We start from the raw sequence: 20,268 nt of genomic DNA on the forward strand, positions 1-20,268 counted from the left end.
ATCGATAACAAACAATAAAATGTTAAATGGACAGAAACACACTGGGGGTTGAAAAATGGGATTTCAAAATGTATCCTTATACAGAAGGTTATTTACAACAAAATTTACACACTGTAGAGTCATTGGATCTTGCTTTAATATCGAGTGTGTCCTCCTCGAGCATCGATACACGCAAGAATGCGTCTGCGCATGGATGACGTGAGGCGTCTAATGACGTTACGTGGAATCTGATTCCATGCACGAATCAGACACCGTTCAAGTTCTTGTCGGGTTGCTGGGGGTAGGGGTATGCTCCTAATCTGTCTGTCAAGATGGTCCCACAAATGTTCGATCGGGTTCATGTCTGGGGAACAAGCAGGCCACGCTAAAACGTGCACATTCATGTTGTTGAGAAAATTCTGTGCGAGTCTGGCTGTGTGAGGTCTTGCATTGTCATGCGGGAAGACAATGCCACGGGGCTGTTGGTTGATCAAAGGGAGGACAACTGGCTGCAGAATCCATCCCTGTACCTCTGCGCATTCAGGTTGCCATGGATGATGCCTAGCCACGTTTTCAGTTCACCACAAATTCCTCCCCACACCATCACGTTTTTAACCCAATAAATATTTGGTATACTTTCTTTTGGACGTCAGTATATTTACAGTTATAAGTATGTCACATAGTTTGGGAAATTTTGCTTCGTGTCATGCCCTGTAAGTAGCAGAACTGCAGGATTTTAAACCCCATTTTATTTAATTTCTTTCCATTATCGAATGATGTTTTTCATGCTCGGCTGAAAGGTCTGGCAAATTTTATGTGTTCGCCAGGATTGAACCTAGAACCACTTAGCCGAGAGGGGACAAACACAATCCCTTTATAAATGTCACCTTTCCAAAGTATACTCAGCCAAATTAAAAACTTGACACTCGGGCTTTTTGGGACTAGATTTTTAATATTTGGTTTAAGGCAACTATTTTAGTGTTAGGTTGTGCACAGACGACCTTGACATCAACAGAAAGCAAGAATACGTCCTTGACATTGATAACGTTCGTGATGTCACAGTACCCCCCCCCCCCAAAAAAAAAATGAAATTCACAGACTTGGAGAACAATCGGAATAAAGTGTTTAGTAACGGTTGTGGCCTCCTCTAGCGTCTCGTACTGCCACACAACGTCTTCTCATGGATCTCAGAACATTAGTAAACACTACCCGAGGAAGTCGTCTCCACTGCTCAGCAAGAGCATGTGGTGGATTCACTTGCTGACGAACACGTCGACCCAGTTCGTCCCAGATGTGTTCAATATGATTAAGGTCGGGGCTAAGCGACGGCCAATCCAGGACTTGGACACCGGCATTTCTTAAAAAATTCTGGGTAGCAACTGCTGTATGGGGTCGAGCATTGTCTTGTTGAAACGTTAGTCCAGGCCCATGCCTCTGCATAAACGGAAGAAGAAGAGGTTGCAAAATCTGATCCCCGTACTGGACAGCATTTAAGTTCCCTTGGACAACAACAAGAGGAGAACGTCCATGTGCACAAAAAGAACCCCAAACCATGACGCTGCCCCCACCAAATCGGTCAACTTCTCTGACGCATACTTGAGCGTAACGTTCACCTCGTCTGCGGTACACTCGGACCCTGCCATCGGCAAATCTCAAAGTGAATCGAGATTCGTCAATAAAGACAACCGAATTCCACTGTCTTTGAGTAAATCGTATGTGTCTTGTGGCCCACACAAGTGGGTTACGGCGATGAAGAGGTGAATATTGGTCAATTATAGGGCCCCCGAGCTCGAAGACCAGCAGCCTGCAAGCGATTTCGAACAGTTTGTGCAGTTACCCTTCCACCAAACATCCCTCTACTTGTCGAGGTTGCAGTGACAAATCTGTGTCTAAGATGACGTAATCGTATTGCTTGATCTTCCTGGAGTGACGTCACACGTGGCGCTCCCGCCCTTGGGCGATCGGCAATAGTTCCAGTTTGAAGCACTCTCATTCTAAGATTAATTATTGTCTGGCGTGAACAATTAAAGGCTCTTGCAACCGTGACCACAGACTGACCAGCATAGAGCCTACCTATAGCACGTAGATGTTCTACATTTGAAAGGCGCGGCATTTTCTAACAAAGATGAAAATAACAATTTTAATTTGTTTTTGCAGTTCAAGTTACGTGTGCGTGTTCAGTTTAAGCAAACTTGCATCGACTGACCTCACGAGTTTGTGTTTGCGCAATTTTATGAAATTAAAGGCTTCTTACTACTTACTATCGTTAGAAACACTTTAAAATTTATTTGACTTACCAGGTTGCAGTGACAAATCTGTGTCTAAGATGACGTAATCGTATTGCTTGATCTTCCTGGAGTGACGTCACACGTGGCGCTCCCGCCCTTGGGCGATCGGCAATAGTTCCAGTTTGAAGCACTCTCATTCTAAGATTAATTATTGTCTGGCGTGAACAATTAAAGGCTCTTGCAACCGTGACCACAGACTGACCAGCATAGAGCCTACCTATAGCACGTAGATGTTCTACATTTGAAAGGCGCGGCATTTTCTAACAAAGATGAAAATAACAATTTTAATTTGTTTTTGCAGTTCAAGTTACGTGTGCGTGTTCAGTTTAAGCAAACTTGCATCGACTGACCTCACGAGTTTGTGTTTGCGCAATTTTATGAAATTAAAGGCTTCTTACTACTTACTATCGTTAGAAACACTTTAAAATTTATTTGACTTACCAGAAAAAAAAATTTTGTTGAAATTCATCAGTGTCAAGTTTTTAATTTGGCTGAGTATATATTTCAAGTAAATATACACTTCAAATTGTATTTTTATCGTAAAATGACTGGCAGAAAGATGCCAGTAAAATCACTGTATTTTAACACTGACTTGTAAATGTACCCCTAAATGGTAGATTTAGATTTACGTAAATTTACTGTGAGTGTAAATTAACTTTGAGGTAAATTTACGGTAAAAATACACATAAATTATGTACAGTGTATCGCTCTGTTAGGTGCACACAATAAATATCTAGAGGAAAGGATAGGTTTGGGCTGTAAAATTCGCTCTGTTAGATGCACACGATAAATATCTAGAGGAAAGTATGGGGTTGGTCTGTAAACATCGCGCTGTTAGATGTACACACGCTCCTCATTTTATACAGTAAATTTACTGTGAGTGTAAAATAACCTTGAGGTAAATTTACGGTAAAAATACACATAAATTATTTACAGTGTATCGCTCTGTTAGGTGCACACAATAAATATCTAGAGGAAAGGATAGGTTTGGGCTGTAAAATTCGCTCTGTTAGATGCACACGATAAATATCTAGAGGAAAGTATGGGGTTGGTCTGTAAACATCGCGCTGTTAGATGTACACACGCTCCTCATTTTATACATGTATATAGGTTTGTAGTTTATGATGGACTAAATAATTTGCATCAGTAAAACAAGTTTTTATTATTATCATTATTTTATATGAATACTATATCTTACATTGTTCTAGTACATGATTACATTGCATCATATATAGCTCTAGTATGATTACACTATACACCTTACATAGCTCTAATATATGTTTACGCTATATCTTATAAAATTCTAGTATACGATTACACTATACATCTTATATAGCTCTAGTATATGATTAAACTATGCATCTTATATAGCTCTAGTATATTATGATATATCTTACATAGCTCTAGTATATGATTACACTATTCATCTTACATAGCTCTCGTATACGCTATACATGTTACATATCTCTAGTATATGATTACACTATTTATCTTACATAGCTCTAGTATATGAGTAGGGTCGCCTGTCCAGCCTCGTGGGTTTTCTCCGGGTTCTCCGGTTAACTATACATCTTACATAGCTCTAGTATATGATTACACTATATATTTTACATAGCATTAGTATATGATTAAACTTTATATCTTACATAACTCTAGTATATGATTAAACTATACATCTTACATAGCTCTCGTATATGATAGCTCTCCCCCAAATTCTTAAACCTAACCATAGAGAAAATATTCTCCAGATGACACAAAGATCTAGTATTATTCTTATTTTACCGGGTTTTACTTCAAATATTACTCCAATCTAAATATTACTTGAATCATACATGGGTTTATTTAAATACTACACAGCAATGGGTTGTTTAAACCTAATTTTTATACAATATGCGAAATTGGAAATATCGAGTTCCTCGTGCCAGAAATTCAGATACGTCGTTTTGCCTTACGTGGTGCCAGGTATATTTAGAACTTATACCATGTTCAACTAACGTAGTTGAATCATATCCGCCATCATACTCAGTGTTAACTGTTAAGAATAATTTAAGAATGTCAATCTAAAATATATTTATTTGTCAAATAAAAACTAAAGACATAATTATCATAAATATATATTATTTTATACGTTTTAGTGGCAAGTGGGCACAGAAATCCTGGCCAATTTGCGCCAAATTTAATGTTACAAACTAATTTAATGTTTATGACTATAAACGATGATTTTTCTTATAATAACTTTATACACAATATCGCCTTAATACCTCATAATCTGTTTGAAAATGGGTCAAGTTCATCTTCAGATTCAATAGTTTTGTATTAAATCTTGTACCGCATCATTAATTGGTAACTCTTTCCAAGATATCTGTCTGTTAGAAGGCATAAATGGGCATAGTTTTTTAATAATGTCCTCACGCTTCAAACTCGTGATGCCTCGGGGAATTTCGCGACATGTTTGAGATAATTTTATATTATATTTATCCTTCAGAAAGTTTCTTTGTCTGAATGTGAACACTTGTACTTTAAATCTCGAGAACCCCTTTCAAACAACACACAAGCCATTTCAGATAACTTTACGCGTGGAATTGTTTTAGTCAGTTTTGGTCTACTTGAACCATCAATAAAATCATGAAAATTTGAATGTTTCATTTCTATGACATCACATTTGGCATTCTTGCAAACTTGCATAAACTCTATACCAAATCGTGGTACATCACCATACTTCTTAAGTTCGCGTTCAATTTGATCGCGAACCGAATCCGCCAACACAAAAGTGTGACCTGCTTCAAGGTATTTTATTTGGATTGTTTCTGCATCTATATCTTCAGAGTTAATTGTTGAAACTAGACAAGAAAAAAATGTCAAATTCTTGTTCTGAGCCGTGCAATTATCAACCCAGATTACAATGTGCTTTTTATCCCTTAAATGCTGTTTGAAAAAATTCCAGAAAGTGCTAGCAATGTCTAAAGCATTCCTACCACTAATTGCTTCATGCCACAAAGCAGTTACTTTGGTTTTGGTTTGCCCCAACGATGCAAACATTTCTTTAAATGCTACAATTCGACGAGTAAAGGCGCACGTTTTTACACCAGGCATACGAGGTAGCATTATAACTTTTTGAAGATCTGCTGAACCATAAAAATATGTCTCGTCCAACGAACTCTTTTCGACATCAGATTTATATGCTATCCTCGTTTCATCTCTACGCTTGATGTGATGATCATGATTTAAACACTGCTCACAATCCTTTATATCGCTTCCATCTTCATGCGTTTTCTTGTGTTCCTGGAATTTCTTACACTCTTCACATTCTTCCGAACCTAGCACAGTAAAACTTATATTCTTGGCCACAACGCACTTTCTGTAACTTTCAATGCTAATTTTCTCAATATTTTGGACATAAAGCTCGTGCATATCTTTAATTGTAATTTCTGAAGGTAGATATAACCGGTTTGGGCCGTGTTCTCTTCTATAATGGTGATCAGACGGTTTGTATCGAAATATATGAGCGAATATTTCAATCTGGTCTAATTTATTGTTAGGAACATGTTTACCTCTTTGATCAGAATTCGGATTGAGTGAATCAGATGGGGCACTTTGCAGGCATCTCATAATAGCACTATCACTTTGTTGGTCGTATCCTAAAGTGCTAAGAAAAAATGGTTTACACACATCATGAAGTCCACCACCAGATTCTTCAGCTCTCCGAAAACGATATGAGTAAGTAAATCGTCTTCTTGAAGCCGCACGTTCAGTAGTGACTCGTTTAATGTTGGACTGCTGAACATTATTCCACACCCACTTTCTTCTATCATATAAATTCATTGACCAAAATTGTTTGTGAATCTGATTACGATCATTGCTTCCAAAGACTTTTGTGCACTCCTTTTTACATGAATCTTTGCAGGGTGGCCTTATAGGATGTGCCAGCTTGTCTCTTTCCATTCTTTCACTCTCTAAACGCAGTCTCTTCTTTTTAGCTACAATTTCTTGGTACACTACCGCGGCGCGTGCGTCCTCTGCTGGTGGTGCTGGTGCCTCCTCCGCTGGTGGTGCTGGTGCCTCCTCCGCTGGTGTTGCTGGTTCCTCCTCCGCTGGTGTTGCTGGTGCCTCCTCCGCTGGTGGTGCTGGTGCCTCCTCCGCTGGTGGTGCTGGTGCCTCCTCCTCTGGTGGTGCTGGTGCCTCCTCCGCTGGTGGTGCTGGTGCCTCCTTCGACTCAATACAAGGAATATATGGTACCGGTATTTTGCATAGCCTTTTAGCTACAGGACTATCCGGCTCTTCTGAACTGTCACTTTCATCATTGGGCAAATACTCGTCTTCACTGTCTACTAAATCGTCAGAGTCATCATTCATTAAAATATTTAATACTTCAGAAGTATTTATTTGTCTCCTCGCCATGTTGAAGTTTAGAAACAAACCCCGACAGACTTAATAAAACCGCGGGACAATATGACGTAAGATACCGAAGTCACTTCCGGGAAAGTCAAGGTCAACATTTGGTCATGGGCAAAACGACGTAACCAACAATACGGCGTTTTTCCGTTGTCTGCCGTTAGCATTATACAATTTACGTCGGTATGTTGCTTGGAGATTTACATGAAAGAGAAACGATACGTTAATCTACCTTTGTCAGCTGTTAGAAAAGTGTTTGGAATAGCGTTATGTGTAATACAGCGGGAAAATGCAAATTTGGTAGATACGTCACTTTGACTTTGGGGGGGCAGTATACATTTATATGCATCAAGAAGATTATTCACTTGATTATTGATCTTCTGTACTCGCCATTATTGGTACGCACTCTCACATTCCGATTTATCCCATCAGAACCAGGAAATACTTCTATGACTCGCGAAAGTTCCCATTTACCACGGGGTACATTTGGATTTACTAATAACACTATATCATTTACTTGAAGTTGTCTACACCTTTATTCTGCCATTTAGATCTACGCATTAGAGTAGGACAATACTCCTTCACTAAACGTGTAAAACATCTGTACTAACATTTGTACAAATTCGAATCTCTTATGCAAATTCTTAGTCTCTTGAAAATGCCCTTGTGGTACTTCTGCTGATGCTCTTCCTAGAAGAAGATGGTTTGGTGTGATAGGTCGTAAATTGTTAGGATCATTTGATGAATAACTGATGGGTCGGCTATTAATTAAACATTTAATCTCTGCTAAAACTGTGGACATTTCGTTCCAAGAAAGAATTTGTTCTCCGACGACTACCTTTAATGCGTTCTTGGTTTGTTTTACTAAACTCTCGAATAATCCTCCCTGTTGTGGACTTAACGGGTATTAAATTTCCAGGTGACTTTATGTAACATCGAAAAATCCTCGAGGTGTTTTCTCCCTTCCTCAAACAAGCGTTTTAACTCCTTTTGTGTTCCAACGAAATTGGATCCATTATCCGATATAAACACTGTAGGCCACCCATGTGTAGCTACAAATCTTCTTAACGTGTGTAGAAAGGCCTGCGTTGAAAGATCTTCAACAATGTCCAGGTGTATAGCTCTGACGGATGCGCACGTGAAAACTGCTCCCAACGCTTTAGTCGTTTGTTTCTTGAGATCTTTAGATGGAAGGGACCAAAAAGGTCTACCCCGGTTACTGAAAATGGCGGCGTGAAGGCTCTCAGTCTATCTGAAGGTAGGTCTGCCATTAGCGTGGAATGTGTAGGCGCTCTTAACTTTCTGCAGATCACACAGTTTCTCACAATACCTTTAACAAAATTGCGACCACGAATTATCCAATATTTACGTCTCACATCGCTTAGAGTTCTCCCTGGACCGCGGTGTGCATTTTTATTGTTAATTTCTGTTACTATGAGTTTTGTAATTGGACTGTCCGATGACAGTAAAACTGGATGAACAACATCGTACTCTAATGACGATTTCCTTAATCGTCCTCCGACGCGTATAATACCATCCTTCATAAATGGCGCTAAATCTCGGTATCTGACTTCCCAGTCAGTAAACGAAGTTTGTGAAGCTATAATTAGACAATTCTCTGCTTCCTCTAATTCCCCTGGTTGAAGGACATTACTGTAATTCAAAGATCGTTTTCACAACCTTTTAATAAAACGTAAGCAGTAAGCAGTTACTCTTATCAATTTAGACCAACTAGAATATCTCTCTAAATTCATTACCTCCCTTAAGGTATTTACTGAACATATAATCCCTTGACTTCTCTGCTCAAGATCTGTCTCTATATTTTTGAATTCCTCTTTTGGCCAGTTTGTCTTGGGCTCTTGTAAAAATGCTGGACCGTGCATCCATGTATCATTTAACTGCTCTACATGAATACCTCTACTTAAACTGTCTGCTGGGTTTAAATGTGTTGGTACATATCTAAAACTACTTATATCCCACGTGGATTGTATTTCGGCTACTCTAACACCCACAAATGCTTTCAAAGTTGCTGATTCAGAACGAAACCAGAATAATACTACTTGAGAATCAGACCATATAATAACTCGACTTGGTTTAATTTTGAACTGATCAAAAATTGTCTTTGCTAGTCTCGAAGACACTAAACATGCCATCAGTTCTAATCTCGGAATAGTAGTTTGGTGAAGGGGGGCAACTCTCGCCTTAGCAGATACAATTCGTGACTCTGGACCATTATCTGTAATCCATCGTAAATATGCTACTCCACCAAACGCTAACATACTTGCATCCGAAAAGACGTTTAATAGACGTTGTCCAATAGCATTCTCTGGTTTCGTACATCTTGGAAATTCTATCGACTGAAGTTTCATGGTGTCATTAAATACGTTAAAAAATGAATCCGGTAATGGGTCATCCCAATCGTGTGACTTTAGACGCCATATATTCTGCATCTCTATCCGTGCTCTGATTGTAACTACAGACGCCAATCCTAAGGGATCATAGAACATTGAAATCCTGGATAAAACAGTTCGTTTGGTTAACTTTTCGGCAACAAGGTTTTTCACTGAGTACCTGATGACGTCATCATGCGAGTCCCAAATGATGCCTAAGGTTTTATTATCTTTCTCTTCATCCAAATCAAAGTCAATAGATGAAATATGTGAAGACTCGAAGTTTGTGTCTCGGAGTAATCGTTGACGTACAATTTCAGATGAACATATCCATTTTTTAATTTTAAAACTACCCGTTGCTAAAACTGCTTCTAACTGTTGGATGGCTTCAAAGGCTTCTACAGATGAGGAGCATTAATGGATAAGATCATCCATGCAGCGATTTCTCCTGAGTATTGTGGCTGCATCAGGATACTTTTCTTCATTCTCATCTGCCATCTTCAACATAACATAATTAGCCATAGACGGAGACGATTTATCACCGAAGGTTACTCTGAGTAAACAGTTGGCTCTCTAGATGTATCTAGATCTTTCCAAAGGAATCGATGCACATGTGTATCTCTCTCTGGAAGGCGTATTTGCAAAAACATTTTTGATATGTCACCCGTGAATGCTATTTGGTCTTCTCTAAAACGGATCAAAACTCCAAACAGATCGCCTAACAGGCAAGGTCCTTTACACAAAAATGAGTTGAGTGATACTCCTTTTACTTGACAAGCTGGATCGAAAACTACCCGTAACGGAGTACTTTGTTTGTCAGGCCTATACACACCATGATGTGGCAAGTAAAAGACGGGTGGATCCGGACTCAACCTCCCGTTCATCCCGACTCTACATGACCATTCACTTTTCTCGTAGTCGTTCACCACTTATTTGTACAGCTTAGCTTTCTCTGGGTTCCTCTGTAAACTCTTTTCTAAGGACACTAATCGTTTCTCTACCATATCATAGTTATCAGGAAAGCAAATCGAATCTCTCTTCCATGGTAACCCTATAGTATATCTATTGTCTTCTCTCTTACAGGATTCCTGGAACAATTTCAAGGCATGTTTATCTTCCAACGAAAGTTGTGAGACTGGACAGGAACAATTACTAGCACGTACACCAAGAGTTTCCAAATCATAGTTTTTCTGCATGTCTATCTTTTCCACGAAGCCTATGGAACAGAATGGCGTATTTCTTTGACTATAATCTGGCCGAATAACATACCATCCAAGCTGGGTTTTCTTCGCTAGTGGTTCGTATGGTAAGCCTTGGCGAACCTCTAACTCTGCGTGCAAATGGCTATATTGAACCCCTAATATAAGATCGATAGCTCCCGCTTTGTGTGTAAACTATATGTCTCTGAGATGATTAAAAGATTTTAATCATTCCCTATCTAAAGAAGGAACACTTAACACCGTAGCGTATATCTCATGTGCCTCTATCTCATACTCTTCTCCACTGTTCAGTGATGAAATATAAAACTGTAATCTTCTACTGTCGTTCTGGTTTATAGTTCTCCCTCCAACGACCGCTAAATCTAATTTCTCTCTTCGTCCTTGCTCTGTCTAATGTGTGAGAGAGAGAGAGAGAAATGGGGTTTAACGCCCACTCGACACAAACTAGGTCATTTCGGGACTAACATATGGGTTAATTTTATTTCAATAATTCGCTTGCGCGTAGGGGTCTTTAGCAGTGGGAGGAAACCGGAGGACCCGGGGAAAACCCACGAAGTTGGACAGGCGACCGCTACTAGTTGATGGGTCAACGTGAAGAAGTCTATTGTGAACTCTAGCACAACCATCGATGCTACATTTTCGCTTAAATCTACAGTCTGTTGTAATGTGCCCTTGGTGTAAGCAAGAAAAACACAGCTTCAGCTCTCTCACTTTATCTATCCGTTGCGAATGGGTAAAATTCTTGAATTCAGGACACTCAAACACTTCATGTTCGCCTTTACAAACCGGACAATAATAAACATTAAATTTCTTCTGAGTAGAATGGATTGGTCTCCCCTGATTTCGGTTGTACCTAGGGACATATTTATCACTCTTGACTGCCTTATTAAGGTCGCCAAAATCAGGATCAAACAAAGCTTTGACCTTTTTCCGGAGAAAACTGCTAATATGTTCTATTGTTGGGACTTGACCTTTATCCCTGATGTTTGAAACAGCGTTTTTCCAAGACTCTATCATCTGATCTGGTAACCGACGAATAATAGTCCGTAAATTATCACTCGCATTAATATCTGCTTGATAGTTCATCTGCTTTAATGTAGCAATACAGCTGACTATATCAACCGAAAGTTCTCTCAGTTTATTTCTGTCTGTTATAACAATCTTACTTCCTCTGGTTAATTTATTAATGTGTGCTCTCGCTATTGTGCTGCGTTGACCAAATTCTTCTTTAATACACTTCAAAGCTGTGGCATACATAATACCCTGGTTGCCCATACCCGAAATAATTCTGCTGGCGTCTCCCTCTAAATGCATCTTTAACTGCAGCATTCTAATGGCATCTTTTAAATGTGGCTTGTCGTGAATATGAAGCTTAAATTGCTCGATATACTCGACGTATGAAAGAGGGTCCCCGTTAAACTTTGGTATTTGGACTGTAGGGATGTCACGGTTTGCTTCTAATTTGAACAACGCTTCCGCTATGGATAGATCTTTGACTTCACTCGATAGATTTGTCTCACTGGATTCAGTTAAATTGTCAATCCATGAGTCTACCGTAGAACTGATACTAGTATTACTGGCTGGTCTTGGCGTATCGACAGCTGGTCGGACAGGAGAAACTGGATTTTGAATTGCTGTTTCGCTTGTAGAAATCGGAACAGAAGAATCTGAAGGCGATGGCAAATTACCATGATCGGGTGTGCGCAGTTCTATCACTTCATCTCCATCTGATGAATCATTTGACTGTGGCGTGGTATTTCCATTATTTGTAAATCGTGATGGTGTACCTTTTAAGAAATCTTCTATCTCTTCTTCAATGTTGTATATTTCAGAAATCAAGTCATCATCCCATTGATTAAGTCGGTCATGTTCTGATTCCGGAACAAAATTATATAAGCTAAGGTTTATTTCTCTGGCTCTATCACACTCATTCTTTAACTCGGAAAATTCTCTTTTCAGCCTTCTATGATTATTCTCTCTTCTTCTGATTAATTCTCTTATTCTGTTGATTGCTCGTGTTATTCTAACCTTTATGACTTTTCTCTGATTTTTCTTCTCTTTCTCTTCTGTAAATTGAGAAACTATTTTTTGACTCTCCTCATCGGAATTTACTTCTTCTATCAATGACTTTGATGCCATATTGATTCTCTTCCCGTACCAAATTAAACTCTTTCACTAGTGGAAATTCTCTTCAAACCTAGATTTAATTTTAACTCATCAACTCCTGAATTATACTCTCTTTCAGAAGATATATAAAAAACTCTTCAGAAAAATTATGTTCGGTAGGGAACATGGGCTTTGCTCAGATAAAAGTTTCAGTAATATGCACTCTGTATATAATATTGAAAGGAAAACACTACAAAAACGCTTGGTTGTCATTATTATTGTATTATGGATCATTCAATACCATACAGACTATTTAGACTATTACAAATTACAAGAGCGAAGTACATAATACATGGGAAACAACTCCGCTCAGAACTCGCACTATTAAATGGAGTTAACTCCCTTGCACTAATATATTTTACCGGGTTTTACTTCAAATATTACTCGAATCTAAATATTACTTGAATATTCGAGTAAAACATTGTACGACTACTAAATGCTCTTAACTATACATTTATATTCACTTGTATATCGAACTTTCAATGATTAAAAGTCTAAATATAACACTCGATACACAATCGCTATTACGATGTAACGATGACTTCAATCAACATAAAACTTTACATCGCATACTCTGCATTAGCTACTAAAGTAAACATTAAATGGACATAAATATATTCAATTAAATACCTGAAGAGTTTTTATCTCAAGTCCTATAATGTCACAATGATAGAAAAGTTTCAGGAATTTTCTAAACACTCTGCAAAAATGGCGCCTGCAGAACTAAAATGACGTAAGCTCCAGAGGCCATAATTAAACTCAACAAAGAAAAGATAACTCTGCTCCAAATTCTAAATAAGTAAAAACATGAAAATTAATTAAATTATAAAACAAAGTTTTCGGAACAGCTCTAGTATACGATTACACTGTACATCTTACATACCTCTAGTATATGATTATATATCTTACATAGCTCAAGTATATGATTACACTATACATCTTACATAGCTCTAATATATGATTACATTATATATCTTACATAGCTCTAGTATATGATTAAACTATACATCTTACATAGCTCTAGTATATGATTACACTATATATTTTACATAGCATTATCATATGATTAAACTTTATATCTTACATAACTCTAGTATATGATTAAACTATACATCTTACATAGCTCTCGTATATGATTACATTATACACCTTACATAGCTCTAGTATGATTACACTATACATCTTACATAGCTCTAGTATACTGAGCGCCATGGAAAACGCATCACTTTTTTTTCCCAAATATTTTATTACTAGCTGGTTTTGTATGTATAATATTATGCAAAACTATGAACTATTGTTTCACACAATGCTGCCAAACGCAAAAAAATATCGGCCCGTGTGCAAAAAAAAAATTGCACGAGATGCACATGAAAAACCCAATATTCACGTGCAGCATTGTGTGTGAGCCCTTTAAAAGCATGTTTTCAACTTAATGTGCAGTACATGAACTGTGAAACGTCAATCTGTCGTAATTTGTTGTTGGACGTGTGAAGGAATCGAACTGAAGAGCACACTTTGCCAGTCTACTCATCTCCATGTCTGGTGTCCTTGAGCCCATATCAAACGCCGCTGACGGTGATGATCCCTCAGGATAGCTCCAACATAAATGCGATTTCCAAACAAATGATTTCGGTTACCACTTACGTACATGTACCTTGGTTACAACTTCCAAACTTGCTCCAAAATTTTGAAGGGCATATTTGACGCATTTTTCAATTAAGGGCGTTGAGCAGTCTAAAATGCACATTTTAAAGCTAGCACTGTAGTTTTTGTTGATAAGATATGACATCTTTTGTTACATGGGTTGATAAACTACATAGAGCGTGTCCGCGAGAGCACCATGCAGGGGGTGATAACCCTTGGGTCAGGGATTTGGACCAAATTTTTTCTGTGAGATGGGTTAGTACCCAGATACATCCCCACAAAATATTAGATTGATTCAGTTGATACCGACCTGGAAAATTGGAAAAGTATTTTTTAATCGAAAAATAAGCCAAAAATAGGCAATTTTGGATCCAAATTTGAATGACCTGCTATTCGGACAATAATTGATTTGGATAGACAAAATTTTGGGCATTAGTAGGACCACTCAGGTTCCTCCTTCACACTGAGTTTGAAGTTTCTACTGCTAATGCTACCTTGGTACTGGCCGGATACCCAACTCTCTCTGAAAATTGAATTTAATGAAAACCAATGTTCAAGAGGCTATAGCTCGTTCTTTGCAGGGACTAGGACCAACGTTGAATGTTACCCACAACTAGCAACCTTCCTACTAACAAAATAAAAAATAAAAATGACCGGAACATCATAATAAAAACAAGAGAAATATATTAAAAACACCAAAAATTAGGAGAAAATGTCCCGTCTATCAATACCCCAGATGAATTATATGTATGGACATCTTTACAAATTTAATATATTCCATTTAGTCGTTAGCAAGGATGATTTAAACATGAGAAATGAGATTTAAAGTCCACTGGACACAAACTAGGTCATTTTGGGACTAGCATAATATGGTGATGCATACTGTATCTATGGACATCATCACAAAGTTAATATATTCGTTAGTAAGGGTGATTTTGACTTAAGAGAGAGAAATGGGGTTTAAGGTCCACTCAACACAAACTAGGTCATTTTGGGACTAACATATGGTACAATTTTACTTCAATAATACACTTGTGGGAAAAGAGAATATCCATGAGGTTGAACAAACAACACCACACCATGTCACCGGCATGCTGTCACACCACTTAACTCAATGACAGACCTTAGGATCTAAAGTCTATGTGTTAGACCAGGGACAAGTTTCATGAATGTCCAATGCAATTTAAACAGAACAAATCGTCTTCTATAAATATGATATAATGAAAGGTGAAATATGATACACGATTCAGTGTAAGCATATTTTAGCTCTTGGGTAAAAGAAGTGTTTCTGAGGGATGTACATGTTCGCTCTTGTAACAGGTTTTAAGGACGAGGGGATTGTAGATGATCCAGTTACAGTAAGTCGTAGTCACACAATCAGCAAGACGACCAAACAACACCTTTTCTGCCAATGTTCCTTGTGCCAAATAGGTTATTTTGGTCAAACATATTTTAGGAATCAGACCAGCTTATTCCCATCTGTATTTAGGAGCCGATCATTGTATGGAAACATTTGGACGTTTTCATGGAGAGGCATTACAGATCGGGAGACTATGATAATTCCATATTGAAATCCCTGAAGGAGAAGAGGTCAAAAACAGTACTACAAAATAAAACAGTACTCTGTGGTCCAAAAACCTTGAAGGAAGGTCAGAGAGCATTTACACTCGAACGTAGGAATCTAAGTAAGTGAGCACTTCTGCTCGAACGTAGGTATATGTAGGAGTTTGGCACATGCGGTCAACATTATCCTGGAGTGCCATAAATCCTGTTTTGATCTATGCCATGATTCAGAGATTTCAATACCAGACATTAAATGTCCCTACATGAACACTTCTGAATGTTTCTTCTTATGGTTCTTCTTTACATGAGCAGGTGTAAAAATTAAAAGATATCAAGTTTATGATAGTCATGTCAGTCAAATTTATACGATGATCTGCTCATGAATACAGATCTTAATAACAGTGGTCTGATCCCTGCAAAATTACACACCACTTATGACCCATCCCTATGGCTATCAAGCAAGCGTGAAAGTCAGATTTTGTCACAAAAATATTATGATTTTAAACAAAATGACCTATTTGACACGATTCACGTTGAAATTACGAAATATTACAAGTAATGGTGATGATCAGTAGTCATTTGAAGATAATCGTTGGTCATTGCTGAAAAGGTGCTGCTTTGGTTAAATTGTGCTAATATAAAAGCTTGCTATGCCAGTCCTTACATTTATGCACTTCCGTGCTACTAACTACTGAATACAGGTGAGAATAATCGTTGCCTGATCCTACAAAATTATACAGCCCCTTTCCTACGATGACCGCGAACGTCCGATTTTGTCACAAAAACTTCATGATTTTTAACCAAGATAGTATATTTGGCACAAGGAACGTTCAAGTAACAAAAAATAGTACTAATGTTCATAATCAACGGTCATTTGAACGCTTGAAAATAGTATTCGGTCATCAGTGAAAAGACGAATTTCGTGGAAAATACCGTTTTTACACATTTTCTGAATATTACAGCACTCTAGTGGGTTGCGTTCTGGTCAGTTTTTTTCTTTTGACATTTACTTTGAGAAATGCCCTTCACAACCACACCAAGCAATTCTATGTCGGACCTGCAAAGAAGCAGCTACATGCGTTTTAGGATAGCATAGTTTTAAACATATGTAAAATGACCACTTTATGATCACTCACAGAAAATTCCACACGATTCATTCATTCCCAAACGACTGCAGGATTTTAAGACGACTACTAGGCCTATCATACCTGACCAATATCAAAAATTTACAGACACAACTTTTTGGGTAGGAGCGTATTGAAATTAGGGTAACAAATTGGTCGAAATATGTCAACTTTTGCCCCAAAACAACAATTTCCAGTTATACCGGAAGTTGTCCGTTCAAAATTTTTTCACTCCACCATGTGACTTCTGTAGCCTAGGGGTCCCCATAGACCAAGTATGGTTGAAATTTGCTGACCCCCCGGGTTATCGTTTTTTTCAATTTCTGCATGGTGCTCTCGTGGAATCACCAAAACAATACCAATTTTTTCTTACCAGCTATGTTCCAAACTTGGCCCAAAAGTATGATAACAAGCCAACGGTGAGGCTGAGGCCCCCCGCCGAAATCCCAAACTAAATAGAGGACACATATTAATTAATCGCACATTTTTCAAAAGTATCAAGCAATCAAACTGATTATCAATTATACACTAAGTTTCATCAATTTATATCAGACAGAATCAAAGTTATCTTGTCCCAAAGCATCGACCAATGAAATTGCTTAGCTTTGCTTAGCTTTAGCTTGTATTAATCATTAAACTCAGTCAAGACATTCACCTAATGAACATCTACGTCAAGTTAAAACAGTGTACATGTACCTCAATTAAAAGCAGTGTTGTTATGTTCCAAATTCTTGACCAATCAAATTGCTTATGGCTCCTTGGCCCAAGTAGAAAATTCTCATCATCGAACTTAGTCAAGGTAATGATATGCTGAATCTATACTCAGAGTTTCGCCACTCTCACTTAAGTATAACCAACGTTATCGTGCCCTAAAGCATCAGCCAATCAGATTGCTTATTTCTGCTAACCGTAAGCAGACAATGTTTATCACTTATCTCCATCAAGGCATTCATCTAATGAACGCCTACACCAAGTTTGAACATTCTACCTCAATTAGAAGGAGAGTTATTGTGTTCCAAAGTCTCAACCAATCAAATTACTTAATGCTCTGCTTACCTTGAGCTGAAAATGTTCATTATCAAACCTAGTCAAGGTATGGATGTAATAAAACTATACACCAAATTTCATCACTCTCACTTAATTAGAATTAAAGTTATCATGTCCCAAAGCATCAACCAATCAAATTGCTTATATCTGCTTACCCCAAGCAGAAAATGCTCGTCTTCGAACTACATCAAGGCATTGACCTAATAAACACCTACACCAAGTTTGAACATTCTAGCTCATTTAGAAGGAGAGTTATTGTTTTCCAAAAAGTGTGACGGACAGACAGACAGACAGACGGACGAACCCATTTTAATAGTCCCGTGCTTTCTTTGGAAGGCGAGGGACAATAAAGAGGGTTGATGAGAACAAAAGTCAAATTTTCTCAATTATACCTGCATGGATTTTCATAATTGCAAGTTAAAAAAAACCCAAACCTACTGGACAATTTTGGGCTATAGTCTCCGGTTTGTCAGGTATCGATGGAAACACCAAAAAACGATGAGTTTTCTAAAAATTTCTTTGAAATTCTATTAGTACCGTACATGCCGAATAGATTTAATGATAATCCCCAAGTAGATCGAGAGTAGAGGTTATAAGCGACATTTCGAACCCCAAAAACGTAAAATATCTCCTGAAAGTCTTTTAAAATCTTTGTTCATTATTTACCTTCAAACGAGATTTTGTGATTTTCGGTCGATTTGTTGAAAACATCAACAACAAGTTCTAAAATACAACAATTCTGACGTAAAAGTAAATATATACTCAGCCAAATTAAAAACTTGACACTCGGGATTTTTGGGAATAGATTTTTAATATTTGGTTTAAGGCAACTATTTTAGTGTTATGTTGTGCACAGACGACCTTGACATCAACAGAAAGCAAGAATTACGTCTCGTCGAAAGTCCTTGACATTGATAACGTTCGTGATGTCACAGTACCCCCCAAAATGAAATTCACAGACTTGGAGAACAATCGGAATAAAGTGTTTAGTAACGGTTGTGGCCTCCTCTAGCGTCTCGTACTGCCACACAACGTCTTCTCATGGATCTCAGAACATTAGTAAACACTACCCGAGGAAGACGTCGCCACTGCTCAGCAAGAGCATGTTGAAGGTCCTGCAACGTCAGTGGTGGATTCACTTGCTGACGAACACGTCGACCCAGTTCGTCCCAGATATGTTCAATAGGATTAAGGTCGGGGCTAAGCGACGGCCAATCCAGGACACCGGCATTTCTTAGAAAATTCTGGGTAGCAATTGCTGTATGGGGTCGAGCATTGTCTTGTTGAAACGTTAGTCCAGGCCCATGTCTCTGCATAAACGGAAGAAGAACAGGTTGCAAAATTTGACCCCTGTACTGGACAGCATTTAAGTTCCCTTGAACAACAAGAGGAGAACGTCCATGTGCACAAAAAGAACCCCAAACCCTGACGCTGCCGCCACCAAATCGGTCAACTTCTCTAACGCATACTTGAGCGTAACGTTCACCTCGTCTGCGGTACACTCGGACCCTGCCATCGGCAAATCTCAAAGTGAATCGAGATTCGTCACTAAAGACAACCGAATTCCATTGTCTTTGAGTAAATCTTATGTGTCTTGTGGCCCACACAAGTCGGTTACGGCGAGGAAGAGGTGTCAATATTGGTCCATTATAGGGCCTCCGAGCTCGAAGTCCAGCAGCCTGCAAGCGATTTCGAACAATTTGTGAAGTTACCCTTCCACCAAACATCTCTCTACTTGTGGAGGTTGCAGTGACAAATCTGTTTCTAAGATGACGTAATCGTATTGCTTGATCTTCCTGGAGTGACGTCGCACGTGGCGCTCCCGCCCTTGGGCGGTCGGCAATAGTTCCAGTTTGAAGCACTCTCATTCTGAGATTAATTATTGTCTGGCGTGAACAATTAAAGGCTCTTGCAACAGTGACCACAGACTGACCAGCATAGAGCCTACCTATAGCACGTTGACGTTCTACATTTGAAAGGCGCGGCATTTCTAACAAAGATGAAAATAACAATTTTAATTTGTTTTTCCAGTTCAAGTTACGTGTGCGTGTTCAGTTTAAGCAAACTTGCACCGATTGACCTCACGAGTTTTTGTTTGCACATGTTTTTCAGGTTTATCATCTTTATATGCTCAAAGGGGATCCACGTGACTATCGTTAGAAACACTTTAAAATTTATTTGACTTACTAGAAAAATTTTTTTGTTGAAATTCATCAGTGTCAGGTTTTTAATTTGGCTGAGTATATTTACTTCTGTGCACTCCTCTGCCGCTCTAAAAATCATTTTATACATTCAAAAATTGTAATCTTTGATCATCAATATATGAAATTCAGCCATGTTCCAGTCGCGATAGATGGCAGACCTGGATAATTGCGCCTTACAGCGAATTCCTTCTGATTTATTCAAGAACTGATCTAGGTCGGGGAAACCTTCTCGTTTGCTATAAATAATATGT

The sequence above is a fragment of the Patella vulgata genome, chromosome 5 (genome assembly GCF_932274485.2).
Source record: "Patella vulgata chromosome 5, xgPatVulg1.2, whole genome shotgun sequence".
Taxonomy (NCBI): domain Eukaryota; kingdom Metazoa; phylum Mollusca; class Gastropoda; family Patellidae; genus Patella; species Patella vulgata.